The sequence below is a fragment of the Myripristis murdjan genome, chromosome 1 (genome assembly GCF_902150065.1).
Source record: "Myripristis murdjan chromosome 1, fMyrMur1.1, whole genome shotgun sequence".
Classification (NCBI taxonomy): domain Eukaryota; kingdom Metazoa; phylum Chordata; class Actinopteri; order Holocentriformes; family Holocentridae; genus Myripristis; species Myripristis murdjan.
In genome coordinates this window covers 39,199,070-39,221,477 of record NC_043980.1, presented here as the reverse complement: position 1 = coordinate 39,221,477, position 22,408 = coordinate 39,199,070, and positions in this window count along the sequence as shown.

Below are 22,408 nucleotides of genomic sequence, written 5' to 3'. Positions count from 1 at the left end.
TGTGTGGGGAGCATAAACCCTAATTCAGCCACTCCACACTGGCTACACTGGGTATTATTCTCTTCTTTTCTCATCTTTCATATATCCAGGAAGGTCCCACTGAGATCACTGAACCAGATGTAGGAAATGATATGAAACCATTTTTTCCCCTTAATTTTGTTCGCATCCACAATTTCGTCTTATTTTGTCACTACAGACTGATTTATGGACTTCACCAATGCTTTCTTTTTGCTTTTGTCTTTGGTAAAGAAAATTTTTACAAGTGTCCAAGAGCAAGAAAAAGCTTTCTCATTGTCACAGTCCACAAATCAGTTCGACATACATTGTAAAACCGAAGAACAGCAACAAAAAAAGCATTAACTGAGTATCAATGCAAAATCACATTTAGATTATTTATTATTATTTAAGGATTATGTCATTCAAATACAAATATTTGAATCACACATCAGAGTGTTGAAACAACAGCAAAAAGCCTATTGACTATGATAACTATTAAAAATGGTTAAATGCATAAATTATATTTAGTGTTTATACAGTAGAAGTGCATCACAGGCTTACCTAGTTCTTTTTTTTTTTTTTTTTTTTTTTTTTTTTTTCCCAACAGCCTTGTCTAATTCTTGGGCATGTGCCACAATATTTTGCACATGGCACAACGGCTGTGCTCATATAGTGTTCAGGGGGTGTTACCTTATTCTAATAACAAATGTCCAGACCAGTTGATGAACAGATGAGGTTCATCAGTCAGCACACCTGGGTAAGAGCAGATTTAAAGCTGAATAATTCTGATATCAGTTTTGATATCAGTCATAGACAAATCATACTGAGAACACATGACACACTGCCTAGATCTATGTCTGTACACACTCTCAAAGGCTGTGAGTGTGTGATAGTCGGATGGGTCTTTTGTCCAAGGTGAAGAGCAGTCACACGTTGTTTTGTTTATTTAGTAGCCAGCAGTAATTTTTGGCTTTAATAATTCATGAACAAAGAGAGATTTGATTCTTTTCTGCTGAAGGTTTTGCTATGTTAAAGCTTCTAGCCTCAGTGTATGGCCAGCAACATTTTGATGACATGAGTCTAGCTGAGTTTACTGGTATAGTATATTTCATACCCTGCTGTAATTCAAGTTACTTTACATTAGGCACATATGTAAATAAAAACAAGCCAGCAAGCAACAACAATAAGAAATGTGGGGAGTTCACATTGTATTAAAAGATCAGAAATGTATTTTGGTCTTGGGCCGCTGAGTGATGTATAGTTGAGCATCAGTATTTTAAATTCATTTCTAAACAAGACTGGCCACCAATGGTGGGACCTAAGAATAGGAATAATATGATCATTCTTTTTAGTTTCTAATAAAACCCAAGCAGGAGCATTCTGGGTCAGCTGGAGCTGTCAAATAGCAGATCTAGGGAGACAAAATACTACCTGTCCTTCACGTAGGAATTAAAACCAGATAAGCATAGTCCCAGAGTCCAACTCTCATTTCTCTAGTTCTGCCCATTAAGTATAGTGTGGTCAACTGTATCAAAGGCAGCAGTGAAATCTAATATTACAGGGTCTATGATTTTCGCCAACATCAATTGATCAGCATCAACTCCAGATTGGAGTTCATCTAAGTGAGGATTTTTGTTTGTTTGTTTGTTTGTGTTTACGTGATATCTCAATGTGTTTCTCCATATTAAATTACAAGAGCTAATTCCAGCTGTTCTTTCTCCCTCAACAGTGTGCTGCTCTTCTGAAGGTCAAATAATTTTTTAAGTTTTACATCAACAATGGATCATCAACACATCAACACTTCTTCCCTCAACTCATCCACTCCTATCCAATGGTATGAATGCTGGTACTGGCCAACCTGTCTGCCTGTCTACCTTGGAGCAGAGGTCAGTAAAAATCTGAAAAATCTCCCTTTTGACAAGATGGAACATATTAAATTTTTCATTAATTTAAAGGCACTTTTTTCATTTCAGATGTAAAGTTATTGTTGGTTTTGAGTTGTGGTAAGGCAATATACAAGCGTGCAGTTTTGACATGGCAATTGAAATAACTAAATGTTGTAAGTATTGTATCAATGGACTGTGTCTTATGTGTCTTATGTGCAACTATCAAAGGATTCCTTGTCTCAAGACTTATCTTACCCATGATGCTACAATCATTTAAATTCATTTTTCCCCTCATTATTCTACACTCAGTACCCCATAATGACAAAGTGAAAACAGAATTTTAGAAATTTATGCAAATTTATTAAAAAAGGAAAAACTGAAATATCACATTGACCTAAGTATTCAGACCCTTTACAACAACAGTTGAAATTTAGCTCAGGTGCCTCCCATTTCTCTTGATGGTTGCTGAGATGTTTCTACACGTTGATTAGAGTCCACCTGCAGTAAATTAAATTGATTGGACATGATTTGGAAAGACACACACCTCTCTGTAGAAGGCCTGACAGCTAGCAATGCATATCAGAGCAAAAACCAAGCCATGAGGTCAAAGGAACTGCCTGCAGAGCTCAGAGACAGGATTGTTGCGAGCCACAGATCTGGAGAAGGCTACAAAAAAATTCTGCTGCACTGAAAGTTCCCAAGAGCACAGTGGCCCCCATAATTCTCAAATGGAAGAAGTTTGGCACAATCAGGACTCTTCCAATAGCTGGTCGCCTGGTCAAACAGAGCAATCGTGGGAGAAGGGCCTTAGTAAGAAAAGTTACCAAGAACCCGATGGTCACTCGGGTTGGTGACTGAACTTCAGAGATCCTTTGTGGAGATGGGACAAAGTTCCAGAGGGACAACCATCACTGCGGCCCTCTACAGATCTGGGCTTTATGGCAGAGTGGCTAGATGGAAGACTCTCCTCAGTGCAAAACACATGAAAGCTGCTTGGAGTTTGCAAAAAAGCACCTGAAGGACTCTCAGACTGTGAGAAACAAGATTCTCTGGTCTGATGAAATCAAGACTTAACTGTTTGGTCGTGATTCCAAACATTATGGGCTCTAGTTTCCCGGCGCAGCGCGGGGTGGCGCAGTGAGGCGAACCCCGCGCAGAGCTAGTTTCGACCGGCGAAACGGCAGAGGCGGACAGTGTCCAAGTTTCGCAGACGGACTTGCGCAGAGATGGGAGTGGTGGCGCAGCGGGGGGAGGTGCCGACAGATTCGGCTTGGCGCAGTGACAGTTTTGTGCCAAAAGGCTTCGCCGAGGTGCGCCAAAAGCTCGCCTCCTGAAACCACGTCTACTTTCCGCGCAAGGCGGAGCGGAGCCGGCGCAGTGGAAGTTTGGCTGCCTGGCGCACATCACCAAAACCTCACAATCAGCATAAACAGTGCCAATCTCCTTTGATCTGACATCAGCTGTGACGGGACAGTTGATATGGAGATATATGTATGTGCTGATTGTGATCGTAGCATTGAATAGTGTTTTTTTCGGTATTTATTGCATCGTTCATGTGCCTGACATCCCGGAAGCCTGCCTGTGAGGTTTTGGTGACGTGTCCGCACTGCTCGCCGGTCTCCGCTCTGCGCCTGTCTCCTGGGCTCCGCTCCGCCTGAGGCAGTAGACCTCCTTGTCAGCTGTGTAAACTTTCATTACGCCTTCGCGCAGCGCATTTTAAAGGCGAGGACAGGGGCTCATTTGATTGGTTAAATGTGAATCGGCTGTGTCAAACCCACTCCACGCCTTCTCTCCTCCCTTGCGCCGGTAGGAGGGACGGCGGAGTACTTGCGCCACCGAGAACGGCGTGCCAAACTTGGAAAATCCGCCTGGCCACACCCAGTTGGCGAAGCGCATCTGCGCTACGCCCCCGCCTCGCCTGGTCTGCGAAACTAGAGCCCTATGTCTGGATGAAACCAGGCACCGCTCATCAGCTGCTCAATACCATCCCAGCAGTGAAGTATGGTGGTGGCAGCATCATTGCTGTGGGGCTGTTTTTCAGCAGCAGGGACTGAGAGACTGGTTGAGATATCCTCAATGAAAACCTGTTCCACAGCACTCAGGACCTCATACTGGGCCGAAGGTTCACCTTCCAACATAACAGTGATCCTAAGCACACAGCCAAGACAACACAGGAGTGGCTTAGGGACAACTCTGTGAATGACTGATTTGAACCCTATCCACCATCTCTGGAGAGACCTGAAAATGTCTGTCCACCGACGGTCCCCATCCAACCTGACCGAGCTTGAGAGGATTTGCAAAAAAGAACGGCAGAAAATCCCCCAATCCAGGTGTGCAAAGCTTGTTGCATCATACCCAAAAAGACTTGAGGCTGTAATTGCTGCCAAAGGTGCTTCAACTCAGTACTGAGTAGTGTTGCAAAATTCCTGGAATTTTCAAAGTCGGAAAATTTCCATGGGAATTTTTGGAAATTAACGGGAATAAATGGGAATAAACGGGAATTTTAGGGGAATTTTCGGGAATTTATATTCACTGCATTCATTAGGTCATATACATGTATACATAATAAACATTTTGGTTTGTTATAAGCAGATATGCATGCAAACATGTTACATTATAATGAATTTCCAGGGAATTTTCATAACTGGCAATGAGTCTTTTACATCACTGTGGAGGAATTTTGGTTCCATCAATTATGACTAGTCGTCCAGGTCCTGAAGCAGCAAAGCAGCCCCACCACCACCATGTTTGACTGTTGGTATGATGTTATTTTCATGAAATGCTGTGTTAGTTTTATGCCAGATGTAACGGGATGCACACCTTCCAAAAAGTTCAACCTTTGTCTCGTCAGTCCACAAAATATTTTCCCTTCTTGGGGATCATCAAGATGGGTTTTTTTTTGGCAAATGTGAGTTCAAGGTTCAAGTTTTCACCATTTGTGGATAATGGCTCTCACTGTGGTTCACTGGAGTCAAAAAGCCTTAGAAGTGGCTTTGTAACCTTTTCCAGACTGATAGATGTCAATAACTTTGTTTCTCATCTGTTCTTGAATTTCTTTAGATCACAGCATGATGTGTTGCTGTTTGAGATTTTTTATCCTACTTCACTTTGTCAGACAGGTTCTATTTAAGTGATTTCTTGATTCAACAGGTCTGACAGTAATCAGGCCTGGGTGTGGCTTGTGAAATTGAACTGAGCTTTCCAAAAAAATGTGGTCAATTACAGTTAAATTATGATTTAACAAGGGGGGCAATTACTTTTTCACATAGGGCCAGGTAGGTTTTGATAGCCTTTTTCCCTTAATAAACAAAATCATCATTTAAAAACTGTATTTTATATTTACTCGGGTTATCTTTGTCTAATATCAGAATTTGTTTGATGATCTGAAACATTTAAGTGTGACAAATATGCAAAAAAATAAGAAATCAGGAAGGGTGCAAATACTTTTCCACAGCACTGTATGTCCCCCTCAGCAACTAAAATAAGTGGTGATATTGATGCTGACATTTATTTTACTGATTATTGTTTATTTTTGCCCCATTCACCTTAAATTAACAACAACAAAAATTAAAATTTCCAAATTTCCCAAGCTTAAATTTCCATGGAAACTTTTTAAAAACCTCATTCAAATGGATAACAAGAAAAAAAAACCCAAAATTCCCAAAATTCCCGAGCCGAATATTCCCGGGAATTTTCGGAAGAATTGGAAAAAGAGTGAAAGCAAAAATCTCCTGAAAATTTCCAATATTCCAGAGTGAAAATTCCCACGGGAATCTTCGGAAACTTTCCGGGAAATTTAACAGAAACTTTCTACCCCTTTGCAACACTAGTACTGAGTAAAGGGTCTGTGATATTTCAGTTTTTTCTTATTAATAAATTCACAAAAATTTCTACAATTCTGTTTTCATTATGGGGTACTGAGTGTAGCTTAATGAGAGAAAATTTTAATTTAAACGATTGTAGTATCAGGCTGCAACATAACAAAAGTGAAAAAAGTGAAGGGGGTCCAAATACTTCCTGAATACACTGTATGTCCAGTTCAGTAAAGGCCTAAGAAATCCTAGGTTCATTAAGCAACTTCTGTAGATCAAGCATAAAAAGTATAGGTCCTCAATAAAAAATCTGAAACACTTACACATTTTCAATCACTTTTAAATTATGTACCTCATGGCTCCCAGTGTCATCAGAATGCACTGAAATTATTGGCCCAGCGCCTTATAAAGACGAGATAGAAGGCTTTGGTTGGATTCAATTTCAGGCCAAGAACAAGCATGTGCAGTATGTGGTTTTGACATTTATTTAAATTGTATTAGAGCAGGGGTGTCAAACTCGTGCCATGGAGGGCCAAGAGGCTGCAGGTTTTCATTCCAACCAACAACTCCACCAGGTGATTTCACTGAGTTAGTCCCGCCTCTCTGTTTCGAGGTAGGGTGATCAGTGAAATCACCTGGTGGAGTTGTTGGTTGGAATGAAAACCTGCAGCCTCTTGGCCCTCCATGGCACGAGTTTGACACCCCTGTATTAGAGTGAATGGAAGCCACAAGTGAGCACAACTCTAGATTAAAACAGTGACAAAACAAAGCCACTGTCAGTTCCAAGTGTTCACGTTAAACAGATAAGTAAACAATGCTGGTATGCCCCTTTAACTGGAAATAGGTTCAACTGTAGCATTCACCTTGCTCACTTTTCACTGTTGGACCCTGAACTGCTCCACACCATCATCCCAGACATCCTCACAGAGAAGCTGCTTCACCTGGGCCTATCCACCTCCTTCTGCTCATGGATCAAAGACTTCCTCACCAACTGCTCACAGGTAGTCCGACTGGGACCCCACCTCTCCTCCACCATCAGGCTCAGCACCGGCGCACCACAAGGGTGCGTTCTCAGCCCTCTACTCTACTCCCTCTACACCTACGATTGCACTCCAGCTCACCCGTCCAACACCATCATTAAGTTTGCCGATGATACGACAGTCATTGGTCTCATTACTGAGGGTGATGAAGGGCACTACAGGGAGGAGATTGAGGGACTGACAGCGTGGTGTCAAAATAACAACCTGGGACTGAACACCACAAAAACCAAGGAGATGATCATTGACTTCAGGAAGAAGCAGAAGACAGAACCTCTGCCACTCCTGATCAATGGGACCTGTGTGGAAAGAGTCAACACCTTCAGATTCCTGGGCGTCCACATCTCCGACGAACTCACATGGACTTTTAACACCACTGCGATCATCAAGAAAACCCAGCAGCTTCTCCACTTCCTGAGGCTGCTGAAAAGGAACAACCTGGAGCAGAAGCTGCTGGTGACTTTCTATAGCTCTGCTATAGAAAGTATTTTAACATATTGCATCACGGCATGGTATGCAAACTGCACTGAGGCAGAGAAAAAGGCACTGCAGAGAGTGATCTGCTCTGCGGAAAAGATCATCGGATGCCCCCTGCCCTCACTGAACAGTATTGCCTCCACCCGGTACCTCAGCAGAGCAAATAAAATAATCAAGGACTTCTCACACCCAGGTCATGAACTTTTTCACCTACTCCCCTCAGGAAGGAGATACAGACAGATCAAAACCCGCACATCCAGACTCAGAGACAGTTTCTTTCCCACAGCCATTAGAACACTTAACAGTCACACATGAACTGCCTCTCTCATCATCACATGCACTTTACACTGCCAGTTTGCACTTTATACTGATGCACCTTTAACTGTCCCTGTTGTTGCTGCTGTTGTCACTGTGTTGTTTTATACTGTCTTTTTTTTTTTTAACTATTTATTTATTTCTCTTATTTATTAATTTTATACATTGTGCTGAAGTAGCAATCCTCATTTTCGTTGTAACTTGTTGTGCAATGACAAATAAACTCATTCATTCATTCATTCATTCATTCATTCATTCACTGAAACACAACAGGAGCTTGTGAGGTAATATGGTAAACTGACCCTATCATCACTGTTGTAATTCCAGATCTTTAACTCTGTCCTGGGTCTGATCACCAACTGTTGGTTCCTGAAGGTTATAAGTGGGGGAACGCTGGTCCAGGTAACAAGAATTAATCAAATGTTTGATATCAAAAGAAGTGTTCAAAAGCAGTCTAAAGTCTATGGGACATACTGAAAACAAATTAAATTAATTAAAACTGAAAAACTATATCTAAGTCGGCCTCTCTGTTTACTTCTTTGAGTTAAGGTAGACCTACAGGGAGCAGCGACTGATGATGCTGGCATCTGCAGAGATGCATGCACTGGGAGGCGGACTGACAGTCATGAAGATGTGCTAGAACGTCCAGTGTGATGCAATTCACAATTAAATGTTGCGAGCCAAATGGCATAAATATCATAAATAGCACTCGTGGATGTGGTCAACTTGACATCCCAGTTTCAGCTGGACTTTAGCTGCATGTCGGACTTAGCTTGCTACCTGAAGTTGGGTGCAATCTGACACATTATGGTCTCGTCAATATAACCCAACACACATGCCTAGCTATATCATGATGAAATTGTAGTTGGATTACCATCATAGTACTGCAGAAACACATTTTTTTGTTTGGCTTTGATGATGAGCCAAAATAGTTAATTTATAGTTTTAGGTTTGTTTACAGCCACAGTCCATAGCTACCACAGCTCCACCCACGTTCCTTTTTATATTCTTTGCTCCTACATACTAATACATACATCTACGTACATCTAAAGACAGCTTAACATCTTCCAGTAGAGTCATACACTCGAGGTCAACACCTATAGAACACCACTCCTACATGCGCCTACTGTACAAGCACTAGCATTGTGAAATTAGTGAACAAGAAAATCTCTTTGAATGATTATTTCCATTGAACTTGATGAACTCAATCATCACTTCAAGCGTGCTTTCATAATATAACTTTAATGCAATTAAGTGTAGGGTGCAAATGGAACCCTGGCTGCTGCTGTGTCACCAAATTAGCTACTGAACACTAGCAGCGTGGGGTGTTTGCTGGAAGACTTGTTTCTTGTTGTATTTTTAGCAGCACAGAGGCTACGGAATGATCACAGAAATATTATAGGAATATTATAGGAATACTACAGGCAGCAGGGTGTTGCTATGGTCCTCTTGCTGTTCTACGACCAGGCAGACTAGATTTCACTCAACTACACACATTATGCACTACCTTATTCTGGAAAGAGTACTTTTATAACAAGTGGCAAGAAAATCTTTACCATTTTTCTTTAAACAGCATCAGTTGCAGGACAAAACATACCACATTTGTGTTCTGTGTACTTGCATAACTTTTCTCTGAAGACAGAAACACAGTGATATTCAAAAGCAAGGGTTAAATACATTCAGACTGGCACAGACAAATTGGCAAATTTTGAAGTATTCTAAAAGTAATCTAAAGTATTTAGAATATGTTACTTAACTTGAGTAATCTAATGGAATACATTACAAATTACATTTTAGAGCATGCATTCAGTATTCTGTAGTGGAATACAATTTAAAAGTAACTTTCCCAACAGTTAGTACTTTCACACAACCTTCACACAATTAGGTGTAGGTTGCTAATAGAACTTTGGCTGCTGCTGTGTCGCCAAACTGTGCAGCCAAATTAGCCACTGAACAGTAGGAGGGTGCTGTGATTGCTGGCAGTCTGAATGCAGGTATTCACTCAGTTTACCCACAACAGATCAAAAGAAAATTTTTATGCTTCTGCCACTTTGTCCCCTCCCCCAGATCAATCAAGAGATGTTGTCAATCAGCTTGGCCATCATAGAGATCATCTACTGTGCCCACTCTCCTCTCCTGGTCCTCAACATCATCACCATTGTCAACCAAACTATATTGTCCTACAGTTGGTATGTCTGGGGTATAGTTGTCGCTACCCGTCCCATTTTCCAGAGCAGCATCTGTGTGGAGCGTTACCTGGCAGTGGTCCACCCTGTGGTATTCCTAAGGTAAAATTTCCTACAGGAAATACACTGTAAAATATGGTGTATGAGTGATATACATACATTTTCCTATTAATAAACAGTCTAATTCTCATTCCCGGGATGTCAGATACCACAGCTTGGCCATGCCCCTTTTACATCTGATACCAATGCCAAAGACACCCCTCAATATCTGATACTGTTGCAAAAGACACCCATTAGAAGCCAACGATATCATGGTGAATGGTGACGCAGTATAGTGAGCATGAAAGTCTATGATGGGAGGTGGTTAGGGTGGATGGCAGGCACGCAAGTCACAGGACCTTCATGCATTATGCCCAAGTTGAGTTCCTGTTACCAACAAGACCTTGTCCCATTTCTGTTTTGTTGCCTAAACCTAACCATTCCCTCACCTTAAGCAAGTGTTTTTTTGCCTAAACTTCCCCTTTCCCTAATCTTAAGCAAGTGGTTTTTATGCCTAAATCTAAACACATCACTGATTCTTGGGAATTTGGATAAAACAGGTTTTAATTTTGGAAAAAAAAGTGAGTTAAATTACAAAATCTGAAGGCATATCATTATAGGCCAAGTTCTTGGCTGTTCAGCAATGTACCGGTGCAACCTCCTCATTTTGCATTTTTTTCATAAAATAGGTTTTTCCAGTTATTAGGCTACTTTGTTTTTGTCAACACCGTCACCGTAATGTTTTTTTTTTTATTTGAAAAACATATTTTTGTATTAAAGAGACTATTACTTTAATAACTCAACAGCACCAAAGAAACATATTGTAAGCATATTCATTTAAAACAAATATAACTGTCTCTGACGGTGGTGACACTAATCTGACGGTGGTGACAGTCGCCTCATTACAACATACATTTCCAAAATTTATACCACTCAAGTCAATGGCTTCTTGCTTAACAACTTTATTTAACTATTTGGTACAAAAAATAAGAATCCTGAGCACTGTTATAAGCATTTTTCAGACTTCAGTCATCACCGTCAGACAGAAAACCTGACGGTGGTGACGTCTGACGGTGGTGACAAAAACCTGCTCTTTCACATGATAAGCATGAGTTGTTCACATTAGCCAGCTTGTTTTCGCCTTGTTGCTACCTACATCAGACCTCTTCTTAAAAAGTATACATTTATTCCATAATCTAATTTAATATTTTTTATACAGAAGTGACGGTGTTGACAATTTATGGTTGTGACAGTAGCAGTGTCCAAAAATATGAAGAGAGAGAAAATAGAAAACTTCCAGGAGCCTGAGTGGCCTTGAAGCATGCAGTAGAGCTGAAGGTTTGAAAAGGGGTCCTCAGGAATGTAATTGACCTTGTATTTTTTTTATTATTATTTTTTAAATATATATCTGACGGTGGTGACGAATATCTGGGACACATTTTGAGCAACCACAAAATAATAGTAAATATTGTTCAAAACCCATCGTTTGTAGTTTTTAATACATATTATGATGTACTCTTTCATGTGGTAAAGATATTATTCAATGAAATTAATACTTTTTGTTGTTTTAATCAAGTTGAAATGATTATCTCCTATCCGAGGACAACTGGTTTTGTAGGCCATGGGCCAACATATAATCATTAAATTAATACAAATTAAAAATAAACCTATAAAAGAACCTTACAGATGTGCAAAGGACCCCCTGATTATGCCCTTGATTCTTTTTATTCATTAAAATGTTGTAAATTTCCAGCAGAAATAGCATTTTTCTTAGTGGGACGTGATTTATCCAAATTCTCAAGAATCAGTGACATGACACTGACATATGATAAAAGCAAGAAAGGCCGATATGTCTCAACCTGACGCCAAAAGGTGTCTTTGGTACCAGTCTCAGTAGCTAAAAGGGCGTGACCAAGCTGCAGTATTTGACGACCTGGGAATGAGAATGTGTTGCAATAAATTTTTAACTTTGGTTGCAGGTATAAACCTCTCCGGTATCGGGTGGCCTATACTGCACTGGTTTGGTTGGTAACACTGGTCTTAACCATCCTGTACGGTTTATATCATTGCATGGGATTCACCGCCTGCATCTTCTTCATTGTGCTAATCATCGACATCTTCTGCTGCGTCTCCATCCTCCGGGTACTTCGTAGAGCTGGGCCTGGGGACGGGATGAAGGAGAGAGAGACTGGAGGGAAGACGGTGAAGGAAAGAGCCTCCCAGACTGTTCTGATCATCCTGTCAACATTTGCATTCAATTACATTCCTGTGATTATAGGCACTGTATCCTATTACAGTGGCATTTCTGATTGGTTGATTCACTGTATCATTATGCCCCTTGCATTTTCGTTTGCTTTGATGGGCAGTTTCATCCAGCCTCTGCTGTACCTGCACAGGATGGGAAAACTGCCCTGCAGAAAGGGCGAGTAAAAGGGCATTAACTTTGCATAATTACACTCTTAAAAAAGATGGGCAAGTAGCAACTTTATTTTTCAATGAGCCTGTCTGAAACTTATGTTCTATACTGTTCTGCCGATACTGCTCAGTCTGCTGTTGAAACCCTTCAAATGGCTTTTAACACACTTCAAGATGCTCTCTTCAAATTGAAATTATTACTGAATCCAAACAAGACTAAATTTATGCTGTTCTCTCGTAGTGATGTTGATACCAACATACCACTGTGTATCACGACCCTGGACGGTCATAATATTGAGAGGGTCTCAGAATATAAATATCTTGGTATTTGGCTGGACCAAAAACTTAATTTTAAGTTTCATATTGCCATGCTTGTTAACAAGCTGCGTCAGAAAATAGGGTATTTTTATAAAAATAGAGACAGCTTTCCTATGTCCTGCAAGAAGCGGGTAATTGAGGCAGTCTTCCTGTCTGTCCTGGATTACTGTGATGTCATTTATCGCCATGCATCTGCTTCCACCCTGAAATCATTAGATGCTGTTTATCACTCAGCCTTAAGATTTATTACTGGTGACAGTTATTTTGTCCATCATTGTGTCTTGTACGATAAACTTGGCTGGACTTCCCTGTCTGTCAGGCGGGATAGGCATTGGCTTGTTTTCGTTTATAAAGCCCTTATTGGAAGGCTTCCTTATTATCTGAGCTCTTTATTGAGGTGGTCCAGTAGGAATTACTCCACACGCTCTTCCAATTTTTTGTTGCTCCAAGTACCGTGTCCACGTACTGAACTTGGAAAAACTGCTTTTAGCTTCTGTGCAGCTCACAGCTGGAACATTTTGCAACGCGACTTGAAGCTTTAAACAATTGTACACCTAGAACAGTTCAAATCTTGCTGATTATTTTACTCATAATTGTAACTGCTTTTAATTTTGCCCTGTTTTATTCTGTTTTAATCCCTGTTTTATTCTGTTTTAATTCCTGTGTTATTCAATTTTTGCTATTTGTATTGTAATTCTGTATTGTTTTTATGGTTGTTGTACATTCTGCATCATTGTAAATGAGGGTTTGCTCTCAATTATTCCCCGAATCCAAATAAAGGTTGAATTGAATACAACTAAACTACATTTTCAGTAACATTTTGAAGGGAATGTATTTTGTCATGGACTATGTTTGTAATGTATGGGGACTTTATTATGTGTTACTAGAGGCACTCGTGGTGCCAGCAATGTGTTGCTGAAACAGATTTTCTCATAGAAAGTAGTGTGTTGAAAGGAAATACAGGGTGTTGTCTCACATATTCACAGCTTGAAAATGGTAACTCTTAAACAAGAAAGTCTTGGGAAACATTATATTTCAGTTTCAGCTATCTATTTTTTTCAATTTGTCTACAACAATTTATTAATTCAGTGACTGTCCTTGATTTGTGCAGTTGTTGAATAAGCTTGTGAGTAAAGTTGGTTCATTTGTCTCATAAAATAGCGTACATTAATATTTAACTAATAATTAGGTATTGTTTGTAATCATACTAGTTTATTTATTATCAGATGTTAGTGCTGTATTAATAAACAATTAAATGAGAGAATTTTAAATGTGCTTGCTGTCCTCGTTTCCTGCGCGGCCCTTAATTTGTTGGGTAGCTGGTGCACAATTTGGCTAGATGTTGGTTGCTGGTTAGCTAGGTAAAGTGGTTTAAAGTGGTTTGAAATGGATTACTTGTCTAATTACTAAAAAGTAACTGGGTGTCAAATAGGGGTGTACAGCCATTGCACTATTTGTATTCGGGTTTGGAGTCGGGCTTTTAAAAAAAACTTCGGATTCGTTATTTGGATTTGGGAAGAAACCAGAAGTGGGCGCACTAGAGACTTCCGCCGAGCTAGTCAGCTAACTTCCAGTTTAGCTCTCGGCTAACTAGAACGGGAATAAAATAATTTAATTGCGTGGCTCTTCTAGACTTTCCAAACATAATCGGACTGAATGGATCAAATTCTGCTAGTGAAACCAGTCGTTTTGCGGGGGTTGTGACAAAAAAATGTATCCACCGTTTTATAGCCTCTTTTTTTTTTCCCGTTATTGTGTATGAGAAAAAATGCTTTTTGGGCCACAGCGCATGTGATTGGCTCAAAACACGCACCAACATGTTTTTTGTTACGTTTTGTTTTAATCTCTTGTAATTGGCTCAAAATCATGCTCAAAACACGCATCCAAACTTTTTTTTCTTTAGAAAAAAGCTCCCGAATAATGAGGAGAAACTTCGGCCAGAAAAATTATTTGGGATCAAAGCATTATTTGTGTATTTCTGAATATCGTATTCAAGTTCGGGTACATACCTAGTGTCAAGTTTTCCACCCACTGGTCCTTGATATGAAAACGTGTCATACAGCTCCTGTGTGTTGTTGTGAAGCTGAGTTGAGCAAGACGTGATACCACGCTTTCCTCTGGTGTTACACACTTTGGCATGATGTCGGGTTACAGCGTGTAACAAGTATGGTTCAGATGGTCATTGTTTTGAATGGGTTTGTCACCCCTCCATGTATGCTGCATTTAATAGGGCTCTATCTTTCACACTGCGCTACCTGTTGCCACTACCCGTGAATTACACATTTAGCAGCTTCCGCTATCCCTAAACGGTATCTTGCGACCGCACTACCCGCTATACATTATGCCGACTCCTTTATTTGCACCTGGAGGTGTGCCCGTGGGCGTGTTTATGCGCTTTCCCTACAATTGCTATCTTGAGCACACACGTTAGGGAAAGCGGATAGCGGGTCCTCAGAACCACCCGCTATCCCATTTGGGCTTTTACAAGAGCGCGCCCAGACGGCTTCAATGTGCGTCCACTTGGACACGTGGACGTGCACATGCGGCTACACCTCCCCAATTAACTCGCCTATAAAAAGCCACTTTGCTTTAGCCTCAGTTGAACCCCTGAGAAAATGGCAGAGATAGTACTAAATCGCGACCTTCCTCTCTCCATCACGGGTTTCGGTATGCGGATTTGGGATAGCGCAGCCTGCTCTTAAAGGCAATGGCACCTGGCACACTGATTGGTTTAACTGGCGTAACGCCCAAACCACGCCTATGCATAATATAACGGGTAGCGCAAGTGTTTTAGGGATAACGGCAGGTGTGCAAGATAGCAGTTTTTGCGGGGGAACACCTCTTACACAATGCTAAATCCCCAAATAACGGGTTTAGGGACTCTGACGCAAGATAGGGCCCATAGTGCCTTATTCAGGTGTCAGAATGATGAATCTGTTGCTAACTAGCTCATTGGGTCACTGTACATTTTAAACTTTCTAACATTAGCTGCATGATTTGGCAAGGGCTGTGCTTAATGCCAGGTTTAAGCTGCTCTGGACAGACTCCAGATGTTTTGAGACCAGTAACAAAGCCAGCTAGTGCACACAATGGACTTCACATGGTTTAATCAGTCTTTCAAACAGGAGATGTATTGCAGTTTATAAAGGGATTTTCCATGCCAATCCAATTTACCTAAATTTTAGTGGCACCAACTTTAGTGGCACCAGTGCAAATGTAGAATGCTGGCAATATGACATATTGACCTTTCCTTCTTGTGTATTCCTTCCTTCCATGTATTTATAGCATGTCAACAGTGGAGAGATCCTGACCCCGCAAAACGGGATGCATACTTTTTGACTGAATTTTGACTTAATGGAACACTACTTTGTTTAATGTGCTATGGTTAAGTTTTGCACTAAATTTAAAGTACTTTTGTTTTTTGTTCGATGTTTTGACTGAAATAATTACTATCTTCTGTGTTCACATTTTTTGATTCGCATTTGATGACACTTTTGTCTTGTTTTTTGAAGTTAAAGGATCACAGTTTTATTTGGTCACAAAATGTTTGTGATGTGTCTGTAAAATTGCAGTTAATAAACTTGCAAGAGATCCATACAAACTAGTTGTATTATTTGTTGTCACAATGATACCAAATGGTTTTAATTAAATGCAAGAGATGGAATATGCAGCTTGCTAACAACATAAATAGTTAATTTAGTTCATGATTATGTTATATGCTAAAGAAATATTATATTTTTTAATGTCCAGTCAACTCTGTTACTTTTGTCAACTATGATACCATGCTGTCAACTAAGTTACCATTATGTTTTCATTGAAAAATAATATTTATTTGTTCCCTAAACACTAAGTAAATGATTAGAAACCTAGTAGCTGTGAAGTACGTAGCTCACAATAATTGAATTAAGAAAATTACTATGTATCTGTAAGTTTCTGGAGAAAATATCTAGACCGTTAGAATTTTTTTTTCCAATAATCTCCAATTAACAAATGTAACAAGGTAATTCTCTTTGTTAATTGAAGATTACAATTAAACATGTAGGTAAATGGACACATATTCTTCCAGGAACAATGCATTTTTTAAATATCTGGTGTGTATCAAAAGTTAAAACCTTACTGTTTTTGTCTGTAACATAGTTGACCGAATAATCAGTTAACATCTCTGTTTTTAAATAAATATCTGAAACTTTGAGCTTGAGTTTGAAAATTACTAAAAACATAACATTTCAGAGGTACTTTTTAAGGAAAAAAATAAATATATTGGCAAAAATTAACTTTTTTCCCAGAAATTTACAAACTCAAAAAGTACCGCAATTATATATTGACCCAAGTATACTGATATACTACTCCTGCTCAATAGGCATGGTTATGTGTTTGGTGAAAGTGAACTTAACACATTCTCAGATCAAGATACCTCTGAGCTGGGAGCAGCTGAGCAGAAATAGACATATGGCTCAGAGGGAATGGAAGTATAAACATATTGTGAGAGAACGTAAGAGTGTTGCAAGGTAACACAAAAGTATTGTGAGAGAACATTTCAACACTTGTACTACCAATCACACACAGTTTAATTAGCAGTATGCCCAATCTAACTTCTCTCTTCTCTGCCTCACTATTTCCATAGCTTCAACATGCATGGAACCACAAACACACACACACAGATGGAATTTCATGGTGCTAAGGGTTTTGCATTTTTTTTTTTTTTTTCCGTCTGGGCAGAAATGGAAGCGTCATCAATCATTTCAATCAGCGCCTGTCATTCTTGGTTTTCCATAAAGGATTTGCTGTGTAACAAGCAGCCAAACAGATGCTGAATACAATTTGAATACTTGGTAAAACATGAATTTACATTATCTTGCAAGGTAATATTCACCCTGTTCTGTGCTAGCAGTGGTACTAAATACAGTAGTTGGAGCAGTAGTTACAGTCCTGGCTTTCAATGGGAAGTTTCACTGTCCCATGCTTTAATGCTGTCTCCACGCTGACAAAAATGTTTGCTAAAAATTCTTTGGCAAGAAAATGGTCAAAGATACTGAGGGTCAACCCAAAATATACGATATCAGTATGGCAGTATTGTTGTAAGTCTTATCTCATCATATTGTATTGGTTCTATTCAGTTTTGTGGCCAGTGGTCCATCCTGGAGAAAGCCCAAAAGACACAGCTTCTCTTACCTATTGCCTCTCTTCCTCCTCGTCTTCCCCCTCTCTCCCTTCCTTACATTTCACCATGTCACATCACTTACATTTCTGAATCAGCACTCCAGTGTAATTGGAGAGCATGCAGACGTGATTTGTGCCCCAAGAATTTCAACGCCGACTGCAACTGAGGGCCCTATACTGCCCTGTCTGGCTGGAAAGTAGTGAAAACAGACAATGTTTAAAGAATAAAATGGGGGGGAAATGAATTTGATATGCACTCATATATTTTTAAGTAAATACTGAGCTAGAACAGTCTTAATAGGAGATACCAGATCTGGGTGGGAGTCTTGCAAAACAAAGCAAAATATATTGCCAGGGAATGCAAATTGTAAGAGAAGGCAAAACATATTGCACATATTGCAAAGGAACGCAAGTCATTGTGAGGTAACAAAAAAAAAAAAAAAATGCTACAGGGCCTCCATTGAAATGTTCAGAGGTTTGTTTGTGATAAAATGTGTGAAGCAAACTTTAAAATCCATCCATCCACCCACAATACACCTTCTTACTTCTAATTCATTTTACAGTGTCAATTTTACATTCAGTGGAGCAATATCTCCTAATTGAAAATTTCAAAAGACTTCCAAAGTGTTGAAAATACAAGTTGTGTGGAACAGATAGCCTTGAGAACTATTATATTTTGTCCAGGAATTTTACTTTCAAATCATGCTTTTCAAGGTAATGCAATGTAATTGTTATTAGCATCTGTTAAAGTTGATTGAAAATGGTTATAGTTGTAGTTCAAATACTGTTTAGGTTGACAATTCAAGCTGCCTCGCAACAGGCCTGTTACTGTGACGGTGTATTAGTGCCATTGTTGGGAGAGAAAATGAGAACCGGAGAATGTCCAGAAACTCACAAATTTATAAGGAAAAAAAATCCAAAATTCTGAGATTGTAAAGTCATAAATTTACAGGTAACACTTTACAATAAGAGTACAACAATTAACGTTAGTTAATGCCATAATAAACATTAAGTAACAGTTAACTAACCTTTAACTAATGTGTCTAAGAATCATGTACTAATCATGTACTATGTAAGGGTTATTGTAGATATTATTAACATTAGTAAATGCCATAAAAATCATTAACTAACAGTTAATTAACCATTACGGCATTAACTAACGTTAACTAACGTTAATTGTTGTACTCTTATTGTAAAGTGTTACTAATTTACAACAAACAACAAACAGCTTTTGCTTGATTTCCCTGTGTTTTATTTTGTCTTCACACTGTATTCCAGTTATGCGATCAGTCACTGATGCATAAGATTTGCTTTGCTCTTTGCCAACACCACACTACAAAGACATATAGTGACATACATTAGCACACAGGATTACTGGGTAATGAGCCTCCCACTACCCCTCACCACCCCGGCCGCTTGGTGCTGCCAGAGTGTAACATCATCTTGTGCATTACAAAGTTCAAAGGGTGCATTAAGACTTGAGAATCCCTGCACAAGGAAGATCTGTGATTATTTTGTCAGCTAACTATATGTGCCCACATGGGGTCAGCATTGGTAGAAGTGTAGGAGGGTGTGTAGAAAAGTAATAAATATTTTTTTTATTGGTTCAGTGTGTCTGTGTGATAGGAAGAGACAGATATGTGTGTATGTGTGTGTGTGTGTGTGTGTGTGTGTGTGTGTGTGTGTGTGTGTCAAATGCCAAAGAGGGAGGAGGGAAAACGACAGGGAGGGAGCACAGCATGAACACTTAGACTGCACTGGGCACACATGGCAGAGCATTAGGCACATACGGACACACATACACTGACTTTTAGATTTAAAGTTGCTTTTGTAGGACTTTGAAAAAGACATTTGTTTTTGGATTACTCTTTCTTTACTCACCAGTTTTCACCTACAAAACAAACAAACAAACAAAAAAAAACACCTGTTGTTTCATTTGATTCCAAACTTGTTCGTTAGATCCTGTTGGAGCCTGGCCCGGGTTTTCAGAGTGGTCTGATGGGTTCCAGCTTGGAGATGCAGAAGATCAACAAGAAGAACCGGGTGCAGAGGACCACGACTTCCCTCATCAAACCAGCCCATCAGTGAGTAACAGGGTTTAGGGGAAGGTAAGAAGGCCACATCTGGGGCAAATATGTCCAGATCAGGAAGTAAAATGGAAAAACTTCCAAACACAAAGTGAGTTCTATTCAGTGAACTGAGTCATAGTGATGCTTTCTATGAAAGGAAATGAGAAATGACTAGGTAGGTCTACTGAGTATGAATTTGTCAGTACCAATCAATCCAAAGTTAAGAGGAAATTGTGGAGCTGTTTTCCACTGGCTTCTGAAAGGAGATGAATATATTTTATGTATAGTATGTTGGTTTGGATTTTCATGTCTGTCTGTGTTCCTCATCGCTGTGTGTCACTGTTTTGATGTGGTGAAGCAGAGTGCACTTACCAGCCAGTAAACTTTACTGTCATGTAACGTGTTCTAAATGTAAGATAAGGATGATTTATACCTGCATCCAGCAAATTCACTTGCATCATATGAGCTGTTTGTCTGAAATCATTAAACAGGCTGTAAGAAAAATCTTATTCATGAGGGAAAATGCCAAACCTCACACCATCCTCCCCTCTATACACTTGATGTGTGTTGCATGCAGCTTTTTGTTTCTGCACTACCACCTAACAACACCGATAATGGCATTTCTGGTTTTCAGATGATGTTTTTCAAGTTACTGTATGAAAGTGAAACACGGGAGAGGCTGCGATATTTCAGTCATTTGGATTTACTCTTGCACGACTGAAATGATTTTGACAGTTTAAAATTCTGAATTGACTTATTTCAGGATGGACTTATTTTTATACTTATTTCTTATTTCATATTATTACAATGTCACTCATCTGCAGGATGGACTGCTACAGTATGTATTTTAGAGCTGCAGTGTGCTGTGTGTTACAATGCATTTACAGCCAGGGGAAGGTTTTGATAAATTTTCTATCAACTGTACACATAATGTAGAACTTGACATCTGGCCTTAAGATCTGGCCCTCAGCAGTGAGAAGGTCCAGTGTTGAGGTCAAGTGATATTAAGTGGAGGTGGATTCAGAGACATTTAATATGTAATCACAGTTTGCTGTGATGTGACGGCAGCAATAGCCAGTGGCCAATTTAGATTTTTGTTGGACTAACATGATATGTGTTTGTGGACTGCAAGATCTATGGCGTTTTGTTTTTTGCAGGCAGGTTGGTGACACTGGTTATTGTTTGTAGAATGTTCTTTTTTCCAGTAAATGACTGTATCTTAAATACAGCAAACTGCACATAGTGTGTTTTCCAGTCTACGATCTCCAACGGTTTTTTCAGGCGTGAGTTATTTTTTATTTGGTGCAGACAGCTGTTATCCTCAAGTCTTATCCCATGAGCCTCTGCTTGTCAGCACGCTGTTATTGTAACACGCTCTCTCCCTCTCTCTCTCTCTGTCTCTCCCCATCCTTCTCTCTCTCTCCCACACATTCACACTTACTGAATGACAGTGTCAGTTAAGAGCATTTATTACTTATAGAAGTAAAGCTGCTGACTGTATTTCAACACAGGATCAAATTATGCTTATTGTTGGCAAACAGCATATCAGCACCGACCTTCCTTTCCTCTGCCCTACCAAAACATATTAAAAATCATACTCATGCACAGAGCATCCCACAGCATTGCTGTATATTTAGTTTCATCACTCGTGTTAAGCCCATGTATTATGACAATGATTACCTGGTTTATTTAAAAGTAAAAAAAAAAAAAAAATAGCATAATACATAGGAATAGTCCACATGGAAACATAATCTGTTTACTCTCAGTAATGTCTGTAGCACTATGCCTGGAATATGGTGTTAAACCAATAGCATTCCAATTAACAGACTATAATAAAAAATAGCATCATCTCCCCTAGCTGGGACTAATTATTTTACTGAGGCCATGTAAAATGATACTTGTGTTCTTTGTTCAAAGTTTTTAATGCATTTTTCCCCGCGAACAAGAAATAGCAGCCAGAATTTTTTCCAATTTTTTTTTTTTTTTTTTTTTTAAGAATCAGATTACTGCAATCCCATATGCACCAGCCAGTCCTGCTTACACAATAAATATGACAGCAACAGGCAGTATATGAATGAGCTGACAGATGAAATGATGCCAGCTGCTGCATCTCCACCTAGTAGCCGGAGCTGTGCATCAGTAATGTTTAGGTTTATGCTTCCCTTTAGCATTAATACACCCTTTGACAGCTTTAAGTGGTGAATAAACAGTCTGACGGATTCATTTCTCATAACTGGCTCAGTTACCTAATGAGGGCTGCCTCTCATCCAACAGCTTATATATCATCATATATCATCATACAACGGATTCGGTTCCACCTGCTGTCACACTGATGTTGCCCTGTTATTAAAAATTGGACCGTTGCCAGTGATTCATAAGATGTAGTTTCCTACTACTATAATCTCCTGCTTGTCTGTGGGAGGCCCTGAACCTGATCTGATTCTAATGTGATTGTGCTCAGATTAAACACAAGTGTGGATTTTGATATGCCATCATGGTCTGTAGAAAAGGAAGCCCAGAGGCACCAGCGTGACATTGTGTGTCGCTGAGGTATGAAAATAGGCAGTTGTATGGAAGAGCAGTAACATGGTGTAGTATGAAGCGAGCGACAGAGTCCATGTAGGGAGGGAGGTGGGGTGGAGGATGGGTCAAGCATATGTATTTCCCCGTTAGAGACCCAACTTCCATGTCCAAGCT